The sequence below is a fragment of the Erpetoichthys calabaricus genome, chromosome 2, assembly GCF_900747795.2.
Source record: "Erpetoichthys calabaricus chromosome 2, fErpCal1.3, whole genome shotgun sequence".
NCBI classification, from domain to species: Eukaryota; Metazoa; Chordata; class Cladistia; order Polypteriformes; family Polypteridae; genus Erpetoichthys; species Erpetoichthys calabaricus.
Window position 1 is genome coordinate 89113876 of NC_041395.2, and position 27527 is coordinate 89141402.

At 40.1% G+C, this 27527-nt stretch overlaps 1 protein-coding gene across 1 annotated transcript in view; it reads left to right on the forward strand.

The window, feature by feature from the left end:
• Positions 1 to 27527, forward strand: part of LOC114646087 (uncharacterized) — a 95215-nt gene that overhangs the window by 61162 nt on the left and 6526 nt on the right. The window lies entirely within an intron of this gene.

Here is a 27527-nt window from a genome sequence, read left to right on the forward strand (position 1 = left end):
ACCAACCAGTAGTCAGTCAGTCAGTCAGTCATTGTCCAACCCGCTATATCCTAACACAGGATTACGGGGGTCTGCTGGAGCCAATCCCAGACAGCACAGGGCGCAAGGCAGGACCAAATCCCAGGCAGGGCACCAGCCCATCTCAGGGCACGCACACACACAAACACACCAAGCACACACTAGGGACAATTTAGAATCGCCAATGCACCTAACCTGCATGTCTTTGGACTGTGGGAGGAAACCAGGGCACCTGGAGGAAACCCACACAGATACAGGGAGAACATGCAAACTCCATACAGGGAGGACGTGGGAGGCGAACCCGGGTCTCCTTACTGCGAGGCAGCAGCGGTACCACTGTGCCGCCCACCAACCAGTAATCAATTTTAAATTACTAACTGATATTTGTATTCATTTACAGTATAAAAAAATAAGAGTTAGACGGATCTAGTGGTGTCAGGACATAATGTTTTTGTTATTTGTTTTGCTTTTAAGTATGCTATTATGTGCCAGAGTTTTGCCCTTAACTGGTGTGAACTTCTTAATGCTGTATTAATGGAACAAGGAAATGCCTCAGGGTTAATGTGAAAAGAAACAATGAAAGCACTTGTCAGTCGGCTTCAAACACCTGCATGTTAGGTTTTCAAGGTGCCTTTCAGTTGGATAAATCTGCTGAGTCAGTGATATGCAGCTACTGTCCTAAATTTGTTTCTTCTTGTCCCTGATTGCAAGACTTTAGCATTAAGAGAAAAATGGCAATTAGAAGTCCTCTTTTCCATCCATCCATTTCTTTAACGACTTATCTAGGACACAAGGGCACTGGAGTCTGTCTCAATAGTAATTCTAAAACTTTGGACTTCAAAACAAACAAGCACATTTTCATTTATATAGCACCTTTCTATCGCCAAGAAATCTGTTTGTTACAAAAACGGCAGTGGGGTGACCAGGGCAGTGAGGACTGAAAGTGAACAACAATGGGAGTGGCAGAACTTAGTGGTGCGACCTTATGATGTTCTGAAAATAAAAGAATTTTGGTCATCATCATGGCAGAGCAAAGGGCAGAATAGCTCTGCCGCAGTAGTCCTTATATAATGTGGTGTAATTACTTAAGGTACAATCATTTTAATGAAGTCCTCCTGTCTGCAAGAGGCCCCATTATACTCTATGTAGAGCAGAATTGTACATTGGGAAGAAGGGGCGACCTGGTATTAGCCTGCTCCTTTAAGTGAGAACAGGGGCTCAGGTTTAAGTGAGACCACTGGGGGAGTCCTAGAATTACGGCTTCTGGTCTTCTAGAGCAGGTATTCTTAAACTTTTTAATCTGAGAACTCAAATAGGAAAATCAATACCATCTTGGGACCCAAGAAAAGGATTATTATTATAATGGCATAGGAGTCATAAATAGGCAAGTAACAATGATCACATTATAAAAAACGGTACTCTAAATACTTTAAGTGTATGTAAATACTTGGTGTAAGCTTTAGTAAAGCTGAGAGAAATCCAGTTTGTGAAAATACAGTATTAATAATCACTTAACTTACTTGATTCATGGCAATGCATAAGGAATAAAGTTTTTACTTTGTCTTAACTTATTTTAATATAACTTTTTACAAATGAGCTCCACCATTAACAATACAGTAATAGTTCAAATAGGTACATACCCCTTTTTAACTATTCAATAAGCCAAGTAAAAATTAATCCTAAAAATGTATTAACTATTTGTATTTTATGTCAATGTCAATTTATTTATATAGTACATTTAAAACAACATAGTAATGCTGTGGCCAAAGTGCTTTACAATAATAGAATAAAAGAAAAACAAAACAATTAACATAAAACATAAATAGAAATAAAATATATGAACATAAAATAAAATACATAATAAATAGAAGTAATGTTATATACATAAAAAAATAGAAGTAATGTTATATAATCACAAAGAGGAAACCATCAGTATTACTGAAGGTCACGGAATGCAAGTGAATAGAAATGAGTCTTTAATCTTGTTTTGAACAGTTCAATTGTAGATGACTTCTTTATATGATGAGGTAAAGAGTTCCACAGGCGAGGAGCAGCAGCTGCAAAAGCCCTGTCCCCCTTAGTTTTACACGTGGTACGAGGGACAACAAGAGACAACTGACCAGAAGATCTAAGCACTCTGGATGGCTGGTGTAAAACACACAGTTCAGATAAATAGGCAGGAGTAAGCCCATGTAAAGATTTAAAAACTAGTAGCAAGATTTTAAAATCAATTTGAAAACCGACAGGCAGGCATTGTAAAGAAGCTAAAATAGGAGAAACAGAGTCATACTTTCTTGCCCCAACCAGAAAGAAAGCAACAGCATTTTGGACCAGCTGTAACCTGTGTATCAGGGATTTGTTAATCCCAGAATACAGCGAGTTGCAGTAATTGAGGTGAAAAAAAAAATAAACGCATGAGTAGCTTTCTCAAGATCCCTAGAAGATAAAAAAGGCTTTATCTTACCTAATAGACGAAGTTGGAAAAAGCAACTCTTGACTACAAAATTTACTTATTTCTCAAAAGAGAAATGACAGGATAAATCTTGGTACATCATTTGGTGAATTGACCAGTTCTAAATGTCTCTAGCTTGTCTCAAACTTTGGATATTTACTGATGTACAAACCACTTTAAAACAATGTTACAAGAAAGAATTTTTCCTTGCTGAGGCACATTAAACTGCCAGCAAATCTTTTTTGTATGTCTGTTACAGGCTTAGATTCAATGTATGCCATAACAGCGAATGCTCAATGAGGTACCAACTAGTTTTTTATGGCTACTTAACCTCCTTAGTGTTAGTCCCAAGCGTCACTTGGGCAACTGTATAGATGCGTCTCACGTAAGCGTTAGACCCGAGCATTACTTGGGCTGTAAAAGTGCCAAGAGCGTTAGTGTCGAGCATTGCTCGGGAAATGAAATGGGCGTGCCTTGCACAAGCGACGGGACTGAGTGTTACCCGGGCAACAGTACAGACACAGGCTGTCATCACACAGCCTCATAATAGCGTCTTGTAAGCAGAGGCGGCCTTAAGGGTATGCGGGGCCTAGGGCTGACCAACCCCACGTGGGGCCAGTTACGTCAAACGCTGTTACCGGTATGTGTGGACTGTATAAACTTGCAGGTGAATTTAATAAAAATATTGTTAACATACACTGGATTTTCTTATTACGCTATTCAGCTAAATTTTTGCAAGATAACACGCTGATTTTATCAAAATATAACTGGAGAATATAACTTGACAAATCCGCACAAACTGGACACGCGGACTTTAAAAGTGTTGCCCCCTTAGGTGTGGGGGCCTGGTGTGGTCGCTCCACTTTCCACAACCAAGAACCGCTCTTGCTTGTAAGAAGCATTTTTCAACAGCCCAGGTGTTTCATGCTTTTGATACGAGCAGTGATGACAAAGTGAATCTGTTTTCAGGCAGTAAAAATGAAACAGACTGTGAAATCAAAAGTAATTGTGATTAATCCGAAAGTGACGCTTGTGTCAAGCAAACATGTGCAGTGTGCTGTTCAAAGCTGATCAGTCTGGAAAGAAAATCCACAAGCTAAGCTGTCCCAGTATCTCATCAAGATTTTTCTTAAAGGTTGTCAAGGTTTCTGCTTCATTTACATGCCTCGGTAGTTTGTTCTAGAGTCCCACAACTCTTTGCTTAAAGAAGTGCTTTATGGCTTCAGTTTTAAATGCCCTTCCCCATACTTTACACTGATTTCTTTGAGTACGTGATTCCCCCCTTAAGCTGAATGAATGCTACTGGATCTACTTTATCAATGACTTTAAGGAGTTTAAATATCTGGATTAGGTCCCCACACAGTCTCCTCTGCTTGAGACTAAACAAGTTCAAAATCCCGACTCTGTCACCATAGGACATCTCCTTCAGTCCTAGGATACACCCTCGTGACTCTCCTCTGCACGACTTCAAGTGCTGCTATGTCTTTCTTGTAGCGTGGTGACCAGAACTGCACACAATACCCCAGATGTGGTCTTACTAGTACATTATATACTTTGAGCATAATGTCCCTTGACTTAAATTGAACAGTTTTTAAGATATAACCTAACATTTTATTTGCCTTTTTAATCGCTTCGGTGCATTGCTTAGTCGGTGAAAATATAAACCTCTAAATCCTTTTCAGAGGTTGCTTCCTGTATCACTCCCATCTTGTATTTGTAATTGATGTTCCTTTTGCCCATGTGTAGCACTTTTCTACATTAAACTGCATTTTCCATGTGTTTAGTGAGTTCTGAAGCCTGTCCAGGTCTTTTAAAATTCTTTTTGCTGCCTCCTCGGGGTCTGCCATCCCTCCAATTTTACTGTCATCTGTGAATTTGACAAGTTTACTAACTATGCCAGAATCAATGTCATTAATATAAACCAGAAAAAAGTAATTGTACAGGGACTCCACTGATGGCCTCACTTCAGGTGGAGCATTCTCCTCATATCCGTACTCTTGGAAGGAAGGAAAGGAGACAAATGTTTGGAGTGAAAGAGACAGATGTGATATCAGGAGTGAGTACTGAGTTAGTTAAGTGGGCAGCCATCCCAACAAATAGACACCTAGTTAGCTTGGCCATGAAAGCCGTCATGTTTTTGCGTGTTTACTTCTGCTTACTTTATGCTGAGTTTAGTCCCTGTACTCCTGCTTGCCTCTTATTATTTCTGTCTGGTATTACCATTATTATATTTTTGGGGATTATTTATGAACTCCCCTATGTTCCATATATGTTATACAATATATGTATGTACAGAATGGGTGTATTTGTATTTTTATTCTTTTTTGTGCAGCTACATACAGGCTTAAAGCACTTAATCTCTTATTTATATAATCACTTAATCACTGTTTATATAATGGTATATACATATAATAGCATATAATTGTGAAAATCTCAGTAAATGATAAAACTAACAATACTATGAAGTTCTTTTAAGTAAGTGCCCCCACTGTTATGCAAAATCATATGCTGCACCTTGATCTGTTTGTTTTATCTAGCAATTAAAGAAGTACACCTCTAACTATTAATGCGCTGCTCAATGTCATCACAAGATTATCATATGGAAGAGCCTGCTTAGCACAAAGGCAGGTAGAAATCCCTTCCCACATTTCGTTCCAGTTGTTGCTCAAGCCTGAATTATTCTCAACACTACTTTCAGTTCTCATGGAGATTTTCTCACACTCCCTGCCTGAGAGGCATGTGGTGTTCTGTCCTTAAGTAAAGTATAAATATATTAACTTTGATTGTCACCTAACGTTCAACTTGAAAAAAAGGAAAACTCCTGAATCGGCTGCAGTGCTTAGAGATCCTGCAACTGCCACTTTCATGACATTAGTTAGCAAACTAATTTTGTTTTTCTTGGCAAGCTTTGAAAAAAAATGTGCAAATACATTACAGATTGGAAAGTTAACAAGGTTTGGCAAAAGTCAAAAGATGAAATCATGAAAAGAAGTAATAATAAATATAATAATAATAATAATAATAATAATAACATTTTAAGGTTTCTGCTTATTAAATGGCTTTTGTTTGTCTCCTTTTGACAGTAGAAATCTTTTTCTAAGCACACCAGTGCACCTTACTGCAAAGGTCATCGACAGTATAAGTGACATCAGTCGGGTTAGAATGGTTTCACCGTCACTCACATCTCTCGTTCTTGTTCTTTTGTTACCTGCAATTACCAGCTTGAAATTGTCCACATAAACCACTCTTTGTACGTTTCCAGACTCATTCCTGTTTGTCTGAAAGGGCAGGATAAAGAAATAGGAGTCGTGGGAAAAAGGAACCATCCCGACCGCAAGCCGATGCCTGGCTAAAGTTACCACATCTAAATGAGGCCCACCCTCGGCTAAAGTCAGAGGGGCGATGGAGGCTCTGACCTGCCCAAGATTAGCATTTCTGAACATGAATCATACAGTAATGGCCAAAGCCTGATTACTGTAAACAAGGTACGGCAGAATGATGAGCTTCATAGGATTTAGGTTTACTGGAAGCAGAATTCAGCTCTAATAATGCAAGTATACAGTAAACCCTGAGGTAGTGGTCATCATCTTTGAGCATGCAGAAGACCATCAGCCATTTGCTACGCAGACTGACTAGTATTCAGGTATATTCCAACCTGCAGAATTTCAATATGAGCCGCAGAGAGCTTAAGTTATTACTACAAACGCCTCCATGCTAGGTGACGTACAAGATCAGGATACAATACAAATGTTTACCTCCATTCTTAACAATCGGAGCTCTGGCAGGATACGTGCCTTACTCAGGATCACCCGGGGAGTTGACGGTGGGGGTTGAAGCAGCTACTTCATTGTGGCCACTCGGCTTCATGCTTGGCTTATCTTTTTGTTCCCGGCCTGGTATTGGAGTTTGGGATTTCTATGTAGAGAGCCAAAGTTACCTGATGAAAACAAAATCTGAAGCCTCCAGAGGCCGCAGCCTAAAAAACAGCTGCAGATGAAAAAAACTACATGTGGCTGAAATGTAAGACAGTCATCCTTTGAGATTTGATTAGGGTGCACACACACTGAGTTTCTTAGTGTTTTGGCAGCTTTTCACCCTCAGAGCCACACTGCTGTCAAGGAGAAGAAAAAAAATATTTTCTGCACTTCCATATTGTACAAATGTACCCATAACTGTTAAATTTTAAACTATTTAAAATTTCAATTTCTTGACTGTACTGTTCCTGATTTCAGATTACTAGTTTTGCTATCTATGGTTGATTCCTCCAAACTTTTCAAAGAGAAGCTGAACACACGCCTGCCACAACAACAACACATGAATTTCTCACACGTCTCCAAATCACGTTTCATATTGAACACCAGTTCTCGTCTTGGGTGTCGTGCTACTTGTAACACTATGATGGTGACAAGGATTCAGGAAATAAATACATGAACTTATATTTATTCAAGAAATATTGTTAAAGGTGTATCATCCAGCAATCATCTATATCTGGTTTACCTGCTGACGACTGAGCTAGTACTAAAAAGTAAAAGAAATAAAAAAAAAGTCTTTACTGCTTTTATAATAAACTGATGACATTTTCTTAAGTCTTAAATATTAAACTTCAAACTAACTTTCTGTTTTTCCTTTGTTTGCACTCTCCTTTACATTGTTTATGCCTTTAATTGTCCATCCATTTATCCATTTGTGGAACACGCTGAAATGAAATGTAGTAATATTGTTATTATGTAAATCAATGTCTATGAAATATAATGGAATTGTTTAGTGAATAGTGATGAGCGAAGCCCTGCTGAATTCGCTTTGCTTTGAGTTCTGAAAAATCACACAAATGTTTACAAACTTCACCAAACTCAGCGAATAGCATTGAAATCCATAGAGAAGGAAGAACTCAGCTAGTTTTGAGTGGATCACTATGGTACAATTGTGGGGGCTGGGTGGTCTCGTGGCCTCGGACCCCCTGCAGATTTTGTTTTTGTTTTTTTTCTCCAGCCCTCTGGTGTTATTTCTTTTGTTTGTTTTTTTCTGTCCTCCTGGCCATCTGACCTTACCTTATTCTTTGTTACTTAGTATTGCCTAATCTTATATATTTTTCTTTTTTCTTTCTTCATCTTGTAAAGCACCTTTAAGCTACATAATTTGTATAACAATGTGCTATATAAATAAATGTTGTTGTTGTTTTAAGTGTCCCCTGATGGCTAGGGAACATCTGCCTGCTATGCTGGACCAATTATCATGGCCACATAGTGACTTGGGCAGTGAAACAGTTGTGCCAACCACCGTACCACCGCACCTCTCTGATATAAAAGAATAACATTACATATCAGAATTTCTTGCAGATAGTGGCAACCACAAAGCATGAATTCATTAAGGCTTGTCCCCCACAGATTCCATAGCAGGTACTCACCTAAAGCACTTGGGCTCTTCACTCATTCCTGTTTGCATCAACTGCATAGCACTCAAGGAAAGTCTATTAAAGGGGTACGCTCAGGTCTTACACACAGGCCATATACAAGTCCATACAAAAAGACATTACCACACTAACACATTTCTAGTTTCCTTTTGCGTGCTTTTTTTGTATTTAAATATGTTCACAAGTTTTCCACTAATTTTTAGCATTCCAGTAAAACAGTTCTTATTGAATCCATAAAGGAAGAAGGATTTCAACTGTTATAGAAGTTGATTCATAATACCACCTACTTTTGCAATCAGCATTATATACTCGGGAGGGTTAATCCAATCAAAAATTGGCTGCTTAGGCTCTGTGATGTCATGTTGGTCATGCAAAGCATCATGGGGTGCTGGGGAAACAGAGGTTTGTCTATGCATATTTGCAGGAAAATATTTGGTGAACAAGGGGTGGCACAGTGGGTAGCGCTGCTGCCTCGCAGTAAGGCGACCTGGGTTCACTTCCCGGGTCCTCCCTGCGTGGAGTTTGCATGTTCTCCCTGTGTCTGTGTGGATTTCCTCCAGGTACTCTGGTTTCCTCCCACCGTCCAAAGACATGCAGGTTAGGATCTGACGATTCTAAATTGGCCCTAGTGTGTGCTTGGTGTGTGGTGTCCTGCGGTGGGTTGGCGCCTGCCTGGGATTGGTTCCTGCCTTGTGCCCTGTGTTGGCTGGGATTGGCTCCAGCAGACCCCCGTGACCCTGTGTTCAGATTCAGCAGGTTGGAAAATGGATGGATGGATGGATATTTGGTGAACAACTTTACCGGCAAACCCAAAATGCATTTTGGTGAATTTTGCAGATCAATACTGTTGATGAGTAATGTATTGTAAATGCCACATGGGTTGGATGGGCATCCCGAGCAGAAGAGGGGGATGGTTCCTTACCTTGAAAGGAGGCTCCTAGCAGGCAGACAAGCAGCCCGGCCAGGGGAGAGAAAGGTTCCAGACCCGGAAGTGATGGCCAGAAGAGATGGATGGACAGCTTACAGAAGGAAGAAGATGTCACTGGGGACTCTTTATTTCCCCAGGACACTAGAGCATGCTGGGAGATGTAATCCGGCAACATAGCCCTGCTGGGGTCTGTGGCTGCCGCAAGGGGGTGCTGCAGGAAGATGCCCTCCTCAATATATGGGACTTCCGTGCTTCCTTCGGGAAGTGGCCCTGTCACCAGAAGTACTCCTGGGTACTCAATAAAAGGGACCCTCTCTCCCTTCTCCAGTCGAGTCGGAGCTGGGAGGCACTTGACTGGAGGAAGGTAGTGCAGAGATGAGAGAAGAGGTGATTTGTAGAGAGAGATTGCTTAGTGCTTGTCAACTCTTGGAGGTATTCTTGGTTAATAAAAACACCCTTTATTTGAACCTGGGATTGCATTTGTGTGATCATGTTGGGGTTTGGGGCTCACTGACGGGCCCAGTTCCATCACAGTATGTACAAATTCAACAATCAAAAAAAAAGTGTTGACTTTCTTGAAATTTATATTAAATCAAGCAGGTCTTCAGCTTGACTTACTGGACATCAAACTAGAACTTGAGCATAAGTGACCATAGGCCTTACCATCTAGTTTGTGACTGTGGATAAACACCTTTATTTATGGAAGTTATTGTGCTAAAGAGTGGTATTCTAGGTCACGCTGCTGCCTCGCAGCTTTCACAAGACTTGTTACAAATCCCACCTTTAGGATGCTCTGTGTTAAATTTGCATGTTCTCTCATGTTGTGTGTTTTTTTTCTCCCCACATTCCAAACTCGTGTAGGTTAGGCTAACAGCTTACTCTAAATGGCCCCTTATGAGCGCCTGTGGCTGTGTGGGTGACTGTGCCATGCGAGAGGCATTTGTAATTGACTTGTGCCAACTGCTGGCAAGGGTCGGTTGAAATCAGTTACATGGATTTGATGATGGAAGGATGTTTTCTGCTTTTGAAATGTCCTTCCAATTGAATTGTATTATGTTTCAGAATCTCCTTTTTTCTCTAGGAAGGCCTTTATACTTCTTAAAACTAAGAGTATTTAACCACACAGCCTCCTGAGAGGCATCAGTTGTGATATTATGTTTATGTTTCTTGCTCTCTTTTTTCAATGACCTCTTCACCCTTAAGTTGTAAAGGGACAATCTTGTGTTTGCCAAGATTTTAACAAAGAGTTATTTAAGTAATCTCACTAATATCAACATATCAGAGGCCTTTGTAAATATATTTAAGTGTATGCCCTTAGACAACCTGGAGTTACCTTTGCTTTAATGTATATTATGACAGATAACCCTCCTGTTCATCAAGGCTGAGGGGGAAATTGCAGCCCATTTTTTTCTCCGGCACAAACAGATTGTTGTTTGCCCAGATTACATTGAAAAAAAGGGATTGCTTGTTTCCATGGAATTTGAAAGTTAGCTAATGGGGTTGAAAATATTTAAGGTGGCTCATTTTTACAATGAAACAGTTAGTCAGTCAGTCATTTCCCAACCTGCTATATCCTATCACAGGGTCACGGGGGTCTGCTGGAGCCAATCCCAGCTAACACAGGGTGCAAGGCAGGAACAAATCCCGGTCAGGGTGCCAGCCCACCTTAAGGCACGCACACACACACACACACACACACACCAAGCACAATTTAGAATCATCAATGCACCTAACCTGCATGTCATTGGACTGTGGGAGGAAACCAGAGTACCCGGAGGAAACCTATGCACACACGGGGAGAACATGCAAACTCCTTGCAGGGAGGACCTGGGAAGCGAACTCAGGTCTCCTTACTGCGAGGAAGCAGCGCTACAACTGCGCCACCATGCCGCCCCACAATGAAACATTCCTTGTAATTTCTTCCAACAGCATCAAACAGATCACTGAAAACTGACACTGAAGTGGCGGTACACTTCCCTGCAGTTACTGCATGTATCCCACACAGCATGGAAAGATTTGAACCACTGAATGTTGATTCTGAAGTGGTGTAGTGGCCACTCCAAAACTCCGGATGACAAATTCCACGTCAGCATCAGCGTGTGCAGTTTGCCGCCTCCTCATTTCTTCTTTGATTTTTCTCTGGGTTTTCCTTCTGCAGACATTCATGCAGATTAATTCACCCCATCAGTGAATGTGTGACTGGGTCCTGAAATACAATAGGTACACCTCATCCGGGGTTGGTTCCTGCCTTGCACCCAACGCTCCATGACAGGTCTCCACAATCCTGCAGGCAATGAATGGAAGGACATGCAGTTTGTGGCTCTTGATGCCATCATTCTATTGTCTGAGCTCCAAATCAAACATAAAATAAACAAATGTGTAGTTTGAACATCAAAAAAGAAAGACTAACACCTTTATAAACTATTATACTATAGCTACTGTATAATTATACTACTTAATGATCTAGTCTCAATAAATGTGTGCATTTGCATTAAGTGTGAAAGAATTTAAAATGAAAGTGTGGCAAGCCAGGTCCTTAAACGGTTCCTGCTATTTCTATTAGTCATTTGTTTCTAAACCCACTCACAGGGCATAGCACATACACACACACACGCACACACACACACACACACACACACACACAGATCTGTGGAGAACAAGCAAACACTGCATTGACAGAGGCTCGAACTAGAAATGTGCTGATTGAACAGAGTTTCATTTATTTCCTGCTTAATTTTGCATTTAGCAACATGGCTGTGGTGTCATTTACAGTATTGTGATTGGTGTTCTCTGAGGAGTGTTTGGGACTTCCTGGTGGTTACTCTGGGGTTTCCTGACTATACTGTAATTTATTAGCATTTTATCTTGGCACCTTTTTGAATATTGATTTATAACTTCTGCTGCTGAGGCAACCTCCCAGAATTCCCCGGGAGCGTGCTCATGTGAGGCCATTGGCATGATCCTTTAAAAAGGTCATTTATGCACTGTCCAGGTATCCATGTTTTAGAGGGGTGTACTTAACCGGTGCTTGTTTGTATTTTAGTTCTCGGTTTTCTGAGTTACTTTCCAGTTTACATTTCTAATTATTTTCTCACATTTCTGGCTGGGCAAAATATTGGTTTGTCACTTTGGTTTCTATTTTGTTCTCATTTCATTTTCTGGTCTCCCAATAAAAATTCTTCTTCCATGACACACCATAATTAAAGGTTTAGTACCTCGCAGACTTTAATTCTGTTACCATTTTTTACTTTTAATTTTCTTATGACTTAATTAAGAATAATTTGCTGTATGTTTCTTTTGCTACATACGCCATGTTGTCTTTACACGGGTGCCTCCCCTTTGTTTGTGGTTGTCACCTTGGTTGCTACGATGTGACAACAGGAATTGTGTGATGTATGAAGTCATCATTGCCCCAGTGTAAAGCTGAGTGTTGTGCACTTCCTGATTGTCCAAGATTGTGGATAATTCTCGAACACCTGTAGCTGCCTTTATTTTACATTCAGGGTTAATGAACTTTTGGCAACGTATCTTTTGACTTCTACTTAGTGTTTGGGTTTTCGCTCAGTATGTTTATAAAACTTAAGGGACAGTTTGGAAACATCTCTTTACTGTGAGTTTTGTATTTGATGCATAGAATGATCTTCCCAGTTGGCACTCTTTATTTATTGATCAACAACGTTGTCATCGCCTGGTCCCTGAACTTCTTATGGAATCTTTACTGTCACTTTGTGTCAGGATAAAATCTGTCAGTCTTTACTTTATACAGCATGATTACCTGCATTCACGTTCACAAGGTACTTTACAAACAAAGCAAAATTTAAATCTGTTATAAGACAGACAAACCAATCACTTTAATAAAAGTTAAATATGACAAAAATAAATACCAGAGCACTCGAAAATACTAAGAAGAACAAGGGGGTATTTCTGACAAAATTTAAAAGTGAGGAAGGAAGTCTAGAGGTTATTTGCATGTGAGAAGTCCTTCCATTCATCATGAAACCAATTTAAATCAGTTGGGAAGAACGTGCAGACTCCACAAAGACAGTTTCCTAGCCATATCTGAAGCCTGTATTCTGGAGCAGTGAGCCGGTGTGCCATTAGAAGTCCTACAGAGCTTTTAAAATCTAAACTTCTTTTACACTGGAACAACTTATGTATCATATTTAGGGGTGAAGTTTCAAAATGAAAAATTATATTCAGTGTTCTACATTTTGAAATGTTTTGATGAAAGGCAAATACCATAAAAGATGTGCAGGAATCAGAGCAAACGCTTGCTTCTCATATAATAATAATAATAATAATAATAATACGTTTTATTTATTTGTAGACGCCTTTCTAAACACTCAAGGACACTGAACAATAGATACAGTAAAACACAGATTATAAACAAAATTAGAATACAAAAATAAAAATCAGACAGAGCAATTGTAATCAAAGAGAAAAAGCAGTCTTAAACAAATGAGTTTTAAGTTTAGATTTGAAAAGTGAAAATGATTCAATATTTCTAAGCTCAGATGGTAGTGAGTTCCAGAGCTGGGGAGCAGAGCAACTGAATGCTCTGCTCTCCATAGTGGGAAGACGGACGAAAGGGACAGTCAAGTGGATGGAGGAAGAGGATCTAAAGGTATGGGAGGGAATGGCAACATGGAGGAGGTCAGACAGATATGGAGGGGCAAGGTCGTGGATAGCCTTAAAAGTTACTAGGAGAATTTTGAATTGAATTCGGAACTGAACTAGAAGCCAATGAAGCTGCTGCAAAACGGGAGTGATATGGTGAATAGAGGGGGTTCTAGTAATGATGTGGGCAGCTGAATTCTGGACCAGTTGAAGCTTATAAAGAGATTTGCGAGAAAGACCAAAGAATAGAGAATTGCAATAATCCAGACGAGAAATGACAAGGCTATGAACAAGGATAGCAGTGGTGTGGGGGGTGAGGGAAGGGCGAATACGATTAATGTTACACAAGTGGAAATATGCAGACTGGGAGATGTTATTGATGTGGGACTGAAAGGATGAAGTACTGTCAAGGATGACACCCAGACTCTTAACCTGTGGGGAAGGGGAGACAGAGGAATTATCAATAACAAATGAAAAATGATCAGTTTTGGATAATGTTGAGAACCTCAGTTTTGTCACTATTTAATTTAAGAAAATTTGAAGAAAACCTGGATTTCATTTCTGCTATGCAATCAATAAGCAAGGAGGGTGGAAAGGAAGCAGTAGGTTTGCTAGTGAGATAGAGCTGGGTGTCATCAGCATAACAGTGGAAGCTAATGTTATATTTACGAAAGATATTACCAAGGGGAAGGAGGTAAATAATGAAAAAGAGAGGCCCCAGGACAGAGCCCTGGGGCACACCTGAAGTGACAGTGGTGGGTTGGGATGTGAAAGTTTTAAGATGAACAAACTGAGTGCAGCCTGAGAGGTAGGATCTGAATCAATCTAGTGGAGTGTGGGTAATGCCAGTCGAAGATAATCTATTGAGATGAGTAGTGTGACAAATAGTGTCAAAGGCTGTACTCAGATCACGGAAGATGAGAATAGTAATTAAACCAGAATCAGCTGCCATAAGGAGGTCATTAGTAATATTTATAAGTGCCGTTTCTGTACTGTGGAGGGGACGAAAACCAGACTGGAACTGTTCACACAGATTATTTTGAGATAAATGAGAATGAAGTTGAATAGCCACTATTTTGTCAAGAATTTTGGAAATGAAGGGTAGATTAGAAATGGGATGAAAATTTCTGAAATTAGTTGGATCGGCACCAGGTTTTTTTTCACAACTGGGGTTATTGCAGCAGTTTTAAAAGATGAAGAAACAGTACCAGTAGTGAGAGAAGAGTGGATTATAGCAGAGATAAGAGGGACCAGAAAGGGGAGGCAGGTTTTGACTAGAATTGTAGAGAGGGGGTCCAGTTGACAGGTGGATGGCTTAGACTTGCAGATAAGATCTGAGATTTCTGAGAAAGTAGGAAGCTGAAAAGAGGAAAAGTTCGTGGGTGAAATTCAAATGAAGTAGTGGAGGAATCCATACGGAGAGACTGATGAATCTTCTGGATTTTTTCATTAAAAAAGGACATAAGGGAATAGCAAAAATCAGGTGAGTAAAGGTGAGAAGGTAAAGAATCTGGGGGTTGTGTGATATTATTGAGCAGTGAAAACAATGACTTGGTGTTGCCTTCATTGGAAGAAATAATGTGAGTATAATAGTTAGATTTACAGCCCTTGTAATAAAGTATGTGGTTTTTGTACATCTCTTTGTGAACAGAGTCCAGTTTTTTTATACAACTTTTCAAGGCTTTTCATATTTGACTAATCTGAGGCTACAATCCCCTTGAATGTCTAAAGGTAACTATGAAATACAAGCTTTAAAAATAGTTTTAATCATGGAGTGACATCTCTGTCCTGCCACATGCTGCTGGGAGTATGATGCAAATATAAAAACTGTTTATAACTAGTATAGCAGTACTAGGTAACAGAGAATCAGACAGTTCAACAAATAAAATCTGTAATCTGCCTGTTATATCTTTTGAAACATTAGAGTTATGTACACACTCTGGACCTTGTATTTGGTTTCACATGTCACTCTTTTGTTCCTTGCTTATTGAATATTAGATCAATGTGACTATTGTGAATTTAGAGCTTTTATGAACACTGTGACAGACTCAGACTTCTTGTAACGGTTACAGCCTTACTTGATCAAAGGTTTCATCAGACTATAATAGGATTCTTGTATATATATATTGTAAAAAGGCACTATATATGCACCCGACCTGACACAGATTGGACACGGAGGCCCACGTTTAAAATAAATAAACTTTTATTTTTCTTCAGCTGGAGGGCACGTCTTCCCCGTGTCCCCCAGCCACAACACAGTCCCAAGCACAATGCAGCAATACCAAAAATGCTCTTTCTCTGCACCACCACTCCTCCCAGGCAACCTTGTCCTCCTCCACCAACTCTGGCTGCTGAGTGGTGGTTGCTGGCTCCTTTTATTGGGCACCCAGAAGTGCTCCAGGTGCTTGATTGCCAACATCCAGCTGCACTTCCGGGTGTGGCGAAACCAGAGCCCAGAAGGGTCCAGCAGCTCCTGCTGCAGCACCCCCTGGCGGCGCCTGCAGAACCCAACAGGACTGCAGAACACTCCAACCCCCATGAAGCCCTGGGGGAGTCCGAGGCACCACTGCAACCCAGGGAGGCTGCCATTTAGCATCCAGGGGGAGAAGTGTTTCCCATGCTTGCCCCCCTGGAACATATGCTGCAGGGGCGTCCCGGCTAGGCATGGGCCCCAGCCATCCGTCACGTATATATATAACAAGAACACCCTTAATAATATTGCGTAGAGCATCATTTTGCCTCTCAAAACAGCCTCAGTTCTTCATAGCATAGATTTCACAAGGTGTCTGAAAACATCCCTTTAAGACTGATGTTGACATATTGCATCACACAATTTTTGCAGATTTGGCAGGTACATGTTAATGCTGCAAATCTCTTTTTCTGCCACATCCCAAAGGTGTTATATTGTATTCAGATCTGTGACTGCAAATGCCATTGAAGATCACTGAACTCATTATTATGTTCATGAATCTAGTCTGAGATGACTTTTGTTTTGTTTCATGGTGCATTGTCATGCTGGAAGTAGCCATTAGAAAATGGGCAAATTCTGGCCATGAAGTGAAGCTCAATGCTCAATGGTATTAACAGACCCAAAGTGTGCGATGAAAACATTCCCTACACTGTTACACTACCACCACCAGCCTGCACTATTGACACAAGGCTGGTTGGGTGAATGGATTCATGCTGTTGGTACCAAATTCTGACCCTACCATATGTGTGCCTTAACAGAAATGGAGATTCATCAGACTAAGTTATGTGTTTCCAGTCTTCAACTGTCCAGTTTTGCTGGGCCTGTGCACACTGCAGTCTCAGCTTTCTGTTCTAGCTGACAGTAGTGGAACTCAACATTGTCTTCTTCTGTTGTAGCTCATCTGCCTGAATGTTCGAAATTTTTTTTGCATTCTGAGATGCTTTTCTGCTCACCACAGTTGTACAGAGGGGTTTTTAGTGTAACTGTGTCAGCTTTAACCAGTTTGTCCATCCTTCCCTGACTTGATGTTTTGTTTTTGATGTTTGCAGCATTCTGTGTAAACTCTAGAGACTGCTCTGCATGAAAATTCGAGGAAATCAGCCATTACAGAACTGATCATTTTTTTTTCCCTCATTCTAACATTGTGACATTTGTAACCGATGTTTGATTAGCTACTGGAATCCTGAACTGGAATAAATTATTTCAGAGGTGGATCAGTTTAAACAAATAGTAAATAACCCTGTATTATCGTAGTATTTCCCTCTACTTACCCTTTACCTGTTTGTTCAAGGGTAAATGTTCTCGTCAGGTTCGTTATCGGGTTGGTCTACTGTTGCACTTTAAAATGATAATACACACATACATAGATTCACACACACACAGACCCTAACCACAACAGTGCCCTACAAATGACTCACACACAGTTGGCTAACTTTTAGCACTTAAAAACCACACAAATGCTTTAAGTATAACACAACTTGTCACTCTCTCAGCACATCAAGAGACTTATTTACTTATCGGCACGGACAACGTATGATGTTTTAAATAGACCTCAGACCTAAATGTTACTTTTGGTCTCCAAGAAAATATTAAAACATACAAAGACTCAGTATCCTTAACTATAGGCCATTTATCAGCCAAGAATACCTTCTTATCATACTGCCCCCTAACTGTTGAGTGGCGCCTCACTCTCAGCCTTAAAACCCCGCAGCACAGAGCTAATGGCAAAATCTCCAGCTACGCCAGGTGCTCTTAGAAATCTACCTTATTACTTCAATCACTCTAGACATTAAAACAAAGCATAGAAAGTTAAAAGCAGCATGGTATTTATTACAAGAATAATAAGAGAATAATAATAATACCACTGGAACAAAGAATAGAAAATAAGTACTGATAGGAAAGTCTGAATATATATAGTCTTTAGGAAAAGCTTACGAAAAAGTTGAAATGACAAGGATGAATGTCCCAGGGAGGCGTTTGATTTAGCAATGGATGTTCATGATGCCTTTCTGACGACCAATGTCGTCTTTGTCTGTTCCTCTTCTTCTTCTCCTCCTCCCTCCTGCTCTTTCTTCTTCTTCCTCCTCCTGTTCTCCTTCCTCTCCCAGACCAAGGCATATTTATTATGAAATATCATGCCTTGGTTACACAACACATGAACCTGATTGGCTGGCTGTCAATGTGATTGATAAATTTTGCTCAAACTCTTTCCCAGATAATAAAGTTCTTTGATATTGCCTGTTTCCCTTCCCCATGCCATAAATCCCAGATGTCCATCCATAAAGTAATCAATAGCCTGGGGTGTCAGCAGAGCATCCTTTCCCGGGTTGTAAAATAATTGAGCCCCAGAATGTCTTCCTTTCAATGTAGGAAACAGCTGTTTGAAAGTGAGGTGTGACAAAACCTGCTTTGATCTGTCTTCGTTCATCTGTTGTCTTGTCTCGAACAAAATATAATGGAAACCAAAATGTACAGATTTTATACACCATAACAACCCTTGTGATTTTTTTCTTTTCATTTAGAACATCTACTTTATCACTTTGTCTAATGGAGTCTCCAAGCATGATTATAACATGTACTGTATGTGTTAATGTACTTGGAACACCACCTAAACAAAGTCTTATGGTAGACAGTTTATAAATGAAAGCGTTAGTGTAAAAGATGTAATAATTCTTGGTTAAAAACTCCACTACCATCTCTTCTAAGCACCTCCATGCTTCCATAGGTATGTCTTCTGGACCAACGACCTTTCCATTTTTCATTCTCTTCATAGCTGTCCTTACTTCCTCCTTGCTAATCCTTTGCACTTCCTGATTCACTATCTCCACATCATCCAACCTCTTCTCTCTCTCGTTCTCTTCATTCATCAGCCTCTCAAAGTACTCTTTCCATCTGCTCAACACACTCTCCTCACTTGTGACTACATTTCCATCTTTATCCTTTATCACCCTAACCTGCTGCACATCTTTCCCAGCTTGGTCCCTCTGTCTAGCCAATCGATACAGATCCTTTTCTCCCTCTTTAGTGTCCAACCTCTCATACAACTCATCATACGCCTTTGCTTTAGCCTTCACCACCTCTTTCTTCACCTTGTGCCTTATCTCCTTGTACTCTTGTCTACTTTCTGCATCTCTCTGATTATCCCATTTCTTCTTTTCCATCATCTTCCTCTGCATACTCTTCTGTATTTCCTCATTCCACCATCAGGTTTCCTTTTCCTCCTTCCTCTTTCCAGATGTCATGCCAAGCACCCTTCTTGCTGTCACCCTTACTACATCTGCTGTAGTTTCCCATCTGTCTGGTAAACTCTTCACTGCCACCCAGTGCCTGTGTCACCTCCTCCCTAAACTCAACCTTGCAGTCTTCCTTTTTCAACTTCCACCATTTGATCCTTGGCTCTGCCCTCACTCTCTTCCTTTTCTTGATCTCCAATGTTATCCTACAGACCACCATCCTATGCTGCTTACCTACACTTTCCCCTGCCACCACTTTGCAGTCTTCAATCTCCTTCAGATCAACTCTTCTGCATAGGATGTAATCTACCTGTGTGCATCTTCCTCCACTCTTGTACGTCACCCTATGTTCCTCCCTCTTCTTAAAATACGTATTCACCACAGCCATGTCCATCCTTTTGGCAAAATCCACTATCCTCTGATCTTCTTCATTCCTCTCCTTGACACCATACCTACCCATCACCTCCTCGTCTCCACTGTTCCCTTCACCAAAATGCCCATTGAAATCCGTTCCAATCACCACTTTCTGTACCTTGGGTACACTGTTTATCACTTCATCTAACTCACTCCAAAAATCTTCTTTCTCACCCATTGCACACCCAACTTGCGGTGCATATGCACTAACAACATTCATCATCACACCTCCAATTTCCAGCTTCATAATCATTACTCCGTCTGACACTCTTTTCACCTCCAAAACACTCTTGACATACTGTTCCTTCAGAATAACTCCTACCCCATTTCTCCTCCCATCCACTCCATGATAGAACAATTTGAATCCACCTCCAATCCACCTGGCCTTACTCCCCTTCCATTTAGTCTCTTGCACGCACAATATATCAACCTTCCTTCTCTCCATCATATCGGCTAACTCTGTCCCCTTACCAGTCATACTGCCAACATTCAAAGTTCCTACCCTCAGTTCCACTCTCTTTACTTTCCTCCTCTCATCCTGCCTCCGGACACGTCTCCCACCACCCTTCTTCTCCTTCTTTGGCCAACAGTAGCCCAATTTCCACCAGCACCATGTTGGCTAACAGTACTGGTAGCGGTCGTTGTTAACCCAGGGCTCGACCGATCCGGTATGGAAATTTGTATTGTTGCCCACATATTGATTTCGCAAAATTATACACCGGATGCCCTTCCTGATGTAACCCTCCCTATTTATCTGGGCTTGGGACCGGCACGAAGAAACACACTGGTTTGTGCATCCCCTGTGGCTGGGTTATGTAATAATTCTACAGTAAATGCATCAAATAAGTAACATAATAAATCCATAGCATTCTCAAAGCAAGTTCTGGTGATGCCTGGTATATTTCTTTCTTCATTTTGTGCCTAGCTTAAAAATAAGCTTTACCAACGAGTAAATTAATATCTTTGAATTTTGCACAACAATAACCAGAAACATTTATGTTATATGATCTCAAATTCTTCAGTAATAACTTATATACGTTTTTACAAAGAAAGAGACACTAATGAAAGGCTGTTATTTGTTTCATTAAGAAGTATTTATTGCCATTTTGATTATGGCTTACATTTTATTTCAAAAGAAAAACACCCATAGTATCTTCTAATTTCCCTACAAGACAGGAACAGACTTTGGACTGATTGCCATTTCATCAGGCGACTCCACACAGCGCCTTCTGGTGTGGGGGGCTTAGAGGTGGTACCTTTAACTGAAGCATCGCTGATGTCATCTACAGCACCGCAATGAAATTAAATTTCTCAAGCGGTTACATAATAGTTAAACCATCTAATTTAGTCAGAGCACTTTTCTTTAGTGCTTAGAATGGCTGACTTTGACCAAATCCAAGGCATTTGAGGTGAAATTAAGGAGCAATTATTGTCTCAGTCATAATGAAAACCAAATACTCTTCAGACGAGCCAGCCAGCTCACATACAAAGAGGGGGGAGTGAGAGGGGAGGGTCCCTATCAGGCAGGGTGGATTGCTGCAGTTTCACGTGGTCTTAATGGCTAACTAAAGCTAGGTTAGACAGGTACACAAAGGCCATAAACCATATTCTGGGCTGTTTTAGCATGGTTGCCAGGAAACCTGGAAAGGTAAATGGTTTAATCACTTAAAAAGGAGTCTTGTTAACAAAGGACGGAGATTTCTACTTCTAAACTCAGACAAGATCATTAGAATCACATGGTGGCTAAGGCTGTACTCTTTAAAACCTGATCACAAACTCTCTAAGCCTCTTGAAAAGGCAGCTGGACTCATTCTTGACTAATCCTCACTGAATTATCTTTTTCTTAATTCAGGTTTGACTATATGGAAAAGGTGACATCAGTAATAATAGTGTCATTTTGACAGAGCCAAGGAAAATGTACTTGGCTTGGATTACAATGAAGCATATTGCAATCCACTGTCAAAAAAAAACTATTTTATTTGCAATGGGATTCTAAAACAGGATCATTTCATTGAAAATTATTCTTTTAAATATGTACCAGTTGTAGGAAAAACTGCTTCAAGTATTATGGCTACTATTTTGAAAATGAATATCCAATGCCAGTGGCAATGGGTGGGACATGCAGCCCGCTCTCATACTGGGTAATCAAACAAAAGGCTGATTGACACAACATGCTGTGTTTATTATGACAAAACTAGTTGCCAAAAAAGTGAAGAAATAATAAAAAGACTATACTGTGAAGAGAATCACTATCGTCACACTTAGCAGACCTCTTATTCTGGGTGTGTGTGTTATGTCTTCTAGGGGGTGCTTAGCACACCAATTTTCAGGATAGCGGAGATGATGGGCACATTCAAACTGGGAAAAGTTCCATTTCCTTTTGAGCTCAAAAGCAAACTGCTTCTCTTTCCATCTTAATTTCTTTTAAAATTCCTGACAGTGAGAGACCAGATATTCTGGTTCTTGGAAGTCCATTTCATCCTTCTTGGTGGGTTCAAGCTCCTTAGACTTCCCCCTGGGGCATGTCCTGTTCTCCTGATTTTGGGTTCTGTCCTGAGTAGAGAAATTAAGAAACTCTGAGGCACTTAATGTTTTTATTACCTTCCTAGTGATGTTCTAGCAGAAACATGGGCTTAAACATACAACCTTGTGTTGGTCAGTGATAAAATGAGAGGCTTATGCAATGTCCACACTGCAATGCCTTTAAATGATGATGATCTCCTTCCAAATCAGTAGAAATATCCTTGAAGGGATGGCAAGCTGTCAGCCACAGAATTTACTGTAACCTGGAAACTGTAGCAACCAGTTTATTATTCGCTTTTTGTGCATATATGCAGTATTCAGACTGTACAAAACACAATTTAGATGCATACTGGTAAGAAACACAACAAGCGCCATGGAAAGCAACTCCTCTGTCTACTATGTAAGAACATAGCTTTCTTTGTGAAGGGTGGCCAATCAGTGAATGAGATAGATAGATAGATAGATAGATAGATAGATAGATAGATAGATAGATAGATAGATAGATAGATAGATAGATAGATAGATAGATAGATAGATAGATAGATAGATAGATAGATAGATAGATAGATAGATAGATAGATAGATAGATAGATAGATAGATAGATAGATAGATAGATAGATACTTTATTAATCCCAAGGGGAAATTCACATTCTCCAGCAGCAGCATACTGATAAAGAACAATATTAAATTAAAGAGTGATAACAATGCAGGTATAACAGACAGACAATAACTTTGTATAATTTTAACGTTTACCCCCCTGGGTGGAATTGAAGAGTCGTATAGTGTGGGGGAGGAACGATCTCCTCAGTCTGTCAGTGGAACAGGACAGTGACAGCAGTCTGTCGCTGAAGTTGCTCCTCTGTCTTGAGATGATACTGTTTAGTGGATGCAGTGGATTCTCCATTATTGACAGGAGCCTGCTCAGTGCCCGTCGCTCTGCAACGGATGTCAAACTGTCCAGCTCCGTGCCTACAAAACAGCCTGCCTTCCTCACCAGTTTGTCCAGGCGTGAGGTGTCCTTCTTTTTTATGCTGCCTCCCCAGCACACCACCGCGTAGAAGAGGGTGATCACCACAACCGTCTGATAGAACATCTGCAGCATCTTATTGCAGATGCTGAAGGACGCCAGTCTTCTAAGGAAGTATAGTCGGCTCTGTCCTCTCTTACACAGAGCATCAGTATTGGCAGTCCAGTCCAATTTATCATCCAGCTGCACTCCCAGGTATTTATAGGTCTGCACCCTCTGCACACAGTCTCCTCTGATGACCACGGGGTCCATGAGGGGTCTGGTCCTCCTAAAATCCACCACCACCTCCTTGGTTTTGCTGGTGTTCAGTTGTAGGCGGTTTGAGTCATTTTTTTTTGTTTATGTTGTTCTTTATTTCGCCTTATACAATTTCTTGTACTAGGAATTTGTTAGTTTTCGCATACCCCTTGGGGTCAGAGCGCAGGGTCAGCCATTGTACAGCACCCCTGGAGCAATTACAGGTTAAGGGTCTTGCTCAAGGCCCAGCAGAGTAGTCCTTGATTAAATGTTGTAATGAGCATTCTTCATATATTATTTTCGCTCAACAGGACAAGATCATTGATTAAACATTACAGCCCATTGTGACACTGCTCAGGGTCATGGGTACACCAAATAGGTCATGGGTTCAAGGAGGTTTGCTTCTTGTGTTTAAGGACAGTGGAACTGCATCAGAATCACTTGAGATTCACCTTGCAAAATGTGTCCACTCTCTGCATTGAAGACAACGGAATATTTCTTTAGCTCTGCAGGGTATGCCACTCACATTTCTGATGTGTCACTGATTGACTCTGTACAGTATATCAGGAATCTTCACTCACAGTCCTGGAGGGCTGCAGTGTTTGTTCATTTCCTAATTAGAAGGCAGTCCTTGCTTGGAATGAAACTTGGCATCTGTAACTATATTTCTTGTTAGTCCTTTCATTCATCCAAGCTACATGTTAAATTCATTTTGTAGACCAGATCAAAGCCAAGCAAAATGACACCTTTTATTGGCTAACTAAAAAGATTACAGTATGCAAGCTTTCGAGGCAACTCAGGCCCCTTCTTCAGGCAAGATGACCTGAGTTGCCTCGAAAGCTTGCATATTGTAATCTTTTTAGTTAGCCAATAAAAGGTGTCATTTTGCTTGGCTTTTCTCTACATTCATAATGGTTAACACGGTACAACACCCTAGTACTGTAGACCAGATCAGAATTGCACTTCATAATCCTCCCCTTTTCTCTCTCATTTATTTCTAAGTATTTTATTAACACAGATATTTCATGATGCACATTCACCATTGTAAACTGAACAAGTGAGCTGGAGGGCTGGAGATGTCTTTGCTATTTGTATTTTACTATTAACTGTGTTTGGCTAAGAAAACAGGAAACAGTTAAAACCTAAATGTAGCTGTTTAAAACTAAAATAGGCAATTACGTGACTTAACTAAAATTAAGCCCAAAAACCATACTGCTTTAGCAGCAAATATAGGGGTCTTAATTAAGAAATCATTTGAGGTGAAAGCATGTAGCCACTGTGGCCCTCCAGAACTGAGTGGGAGGATCTCTGCTCTAACAGTGAAATTAAAATTTGTCAGAAGGATGAAAACACAAACAAGCAATATGGTAAAATACAAAGTGTCATTATCAGCCAGGACTGTCTTCAAAGTAGGAACCTGGTTGGAATGAAAACCTGCAGTCACTGCGGTCCTCTGGAAACCGTAATCAAGGATTATGGATCTTTTCTTGTCATTCCAACATTTATGTGCAGAAATGAAATTCAGTTCTGAGGTCACGGTAATTAAACAGTGCCCACAATAACCTCATTAAAAAAAATTTCATAACAAAAAATAACCCCACAGACTTTGTCATAAGGGTATCACATATAAATGATAAATAGAATGAAATAACTTTAATACATAAATACAGTAAGAAACTATAGCTGAAATAAATGTTATTGCAGTATGCCCTGTAATTAGCAGCAGTAAAATGGTATCAGCAAATAGTTTAGTTCATGAGACTACTGAAACAAAATGCAAAGTGTAGTATAAGTCAGAGAGACTGCACAGTCAGATGTAGTGATGATGTATTCATTAGTCTGACAGCATCCAAGAAGAAGATGTTCCTCAACCTGGTAGTGCTAGCCCACAAGCTGCACGAATCTCACAATAAAGGGGGCAAACAGTCTATGTGCAGGATGAGTGACATCTTCCATAATGGAGGGGCCTTTACTTTGGCACCTGCTGGTGAGTGAAGATTCCTGCTATATACTGTACGTAAACACAAAATACTATATGACTTGATATATGCATTTGTGTAGCAAAGTAAAAGCAGGATATGTGGGACGGTAATATAACCTAACATAACATTACCAGAGCAGGTAATTCAGGGAATTTGAGGATTGGAGTTTATCCTAGCAGAAGGAAGAATATCCTTTCTTAAAGCAATAATGGAGAACGATATACCACTACTAGCAGTTAAAGTACATAATATTTGGTAGAACCCATTTCATTCATCACAACTCTTCTGTCTTGTTTTACTTGGAAAAGGTAAAACTATGGCATCATAACTGGTAACATGACCCTAAAGTTAGCATATGGCTGTGGCTGCTGTCGTAGTGGATCATAGCCACCATTGGTACTTGCTGCATATAATCCACAAAGCTGTTGCAAAAAATTCATTAATTCATTCGTTCGTTCATTCTTTTCCTGAACCTCTGTTTTTCACTACAAGGTCAGGGTCTATCCAAATAGCATTTGGCACAAGGCTTGGATCAGGCCTGAAGTGTATGCCAGTTCAGGGCAGGGCAATTTTCTCACATACGTCCTCTAATTACTATTGTTGGCTATTTTAAAGGTTAAGTGCATGTCCTCAAAAAACAAGATAGAAATCTATATATATAAAAGTCAATGTGTGTGTGTGTGTGTATGTACTTCTTAACCGCTGAAGTGATTTTCATGAAACTTGGTACACAAGTTTCTCATTGGTTGACTAAAAATACTGTAAAGTAAAATCAGCCCTACTCCACCCGCTTCTGGGTAGTGTGGGAGATGATCTTACAGTCTTGTATGCATGTTATCAACCAGTTGACACTTGGAAGGACCACCAGAGAGCGAACTGGAGGTGACTGCCAGCATTCTTTATGTTTGAGCACCACCACCGCGCCCCTGTTGCCTTTGAAATTAAATAGAGCTGGCCGGTTCCGAGCGTCAACTGGATGATAACATATATACAAGACTGCAAGACAAGCACATTAGTGAATCTTCATTGTTTGTTAATTTATTTTTATTTTTAAAGTTGTGTTTTATTTTTAAATTATATTTTTCTCAAACAATTAAAAAAAACACTTTATTTTCCTCCCGGGCAATGCTGGGTATTTCAGCTAGTAGATGGTAAAACAGAAAAAAAAGAATATTTCAGAATTCTTAAGGGTGAGTTTATATTGGATTGCCTGCCAGAAAAGCCATGTCTGCATGTCAGAAGTATGGAGTCGACACCACTTGATTTACTATTTGGAGGAGCAGGCTACTGGACTTGACAAGCATTTGTATCTACAGTAACAGAATGTACATCGAGTGTATCCGTCAACGGTTGGCTCTTTGCATTTGATGAAGTTAGTGTAAGGCCAGGCTCCCCCATATACATGAATTAGGTTAAACAGGCTTGGAAACTGGATACATAGCTGTTTTGCATTTCTGCACTTTGTTGCCATGAACATTTCTCCTAGGATTTCTAATTCCTCAGGGAAGTAAAAATAGAATGAATGAGATTTCAGTGTCTGTGCTATAACATCAGGGCTTATGAGGCAGTCAGAATTGCCTTTAATTAAAACATTTTCAACTGTAAGGATAAAGTATAGCTTTGGAGGTTTGAGTCACAAATGTAATTTGTAAATTTATAAAGTTTGTTATTTGTAAATATCTATCTTGATAAAAAAATCTATTACCCAATTTACAGCTTTCAGTCATACAGGGGACCACAAAACAACACTGAATCTTCATGTATATGAAAAAGAGAAATGCCCTTAATATTTCTGTTCTATTTTTTATTCATTTTATTTGCCCCAGTATGCTTGTCAGGGTCATTGGAAAGCTAAAACCAATTCCAAGTGCAAGTCAGGAACACGCTGTGGCAGGAACATCAAAATTCTTTTATATCTGTGGCAGGAAACACTTCAGTTGTTGTGTGAATTACAATTTTATTTTTTATAGCAACTAATTCTTTACATTGTGCTGAAAGGTACGATGACAATGAATTTAAGTGGACTTTGGTTTTCAAGTTTAGAAGAAGAGATTTAAAACTAATAAAGTGTCAGTCTAGTGAAGAAAGCACTTAAGATAAACATAAAAAGTGAGTTTTATTAAACCCGTCCAGTTTCTGAGCCTGTGTTTTCTGGCCCAGTTTTGTGTCATTCCATAGCTGCAGCTGTAATGGTGCGAGGCAGTTTCTTGAATGT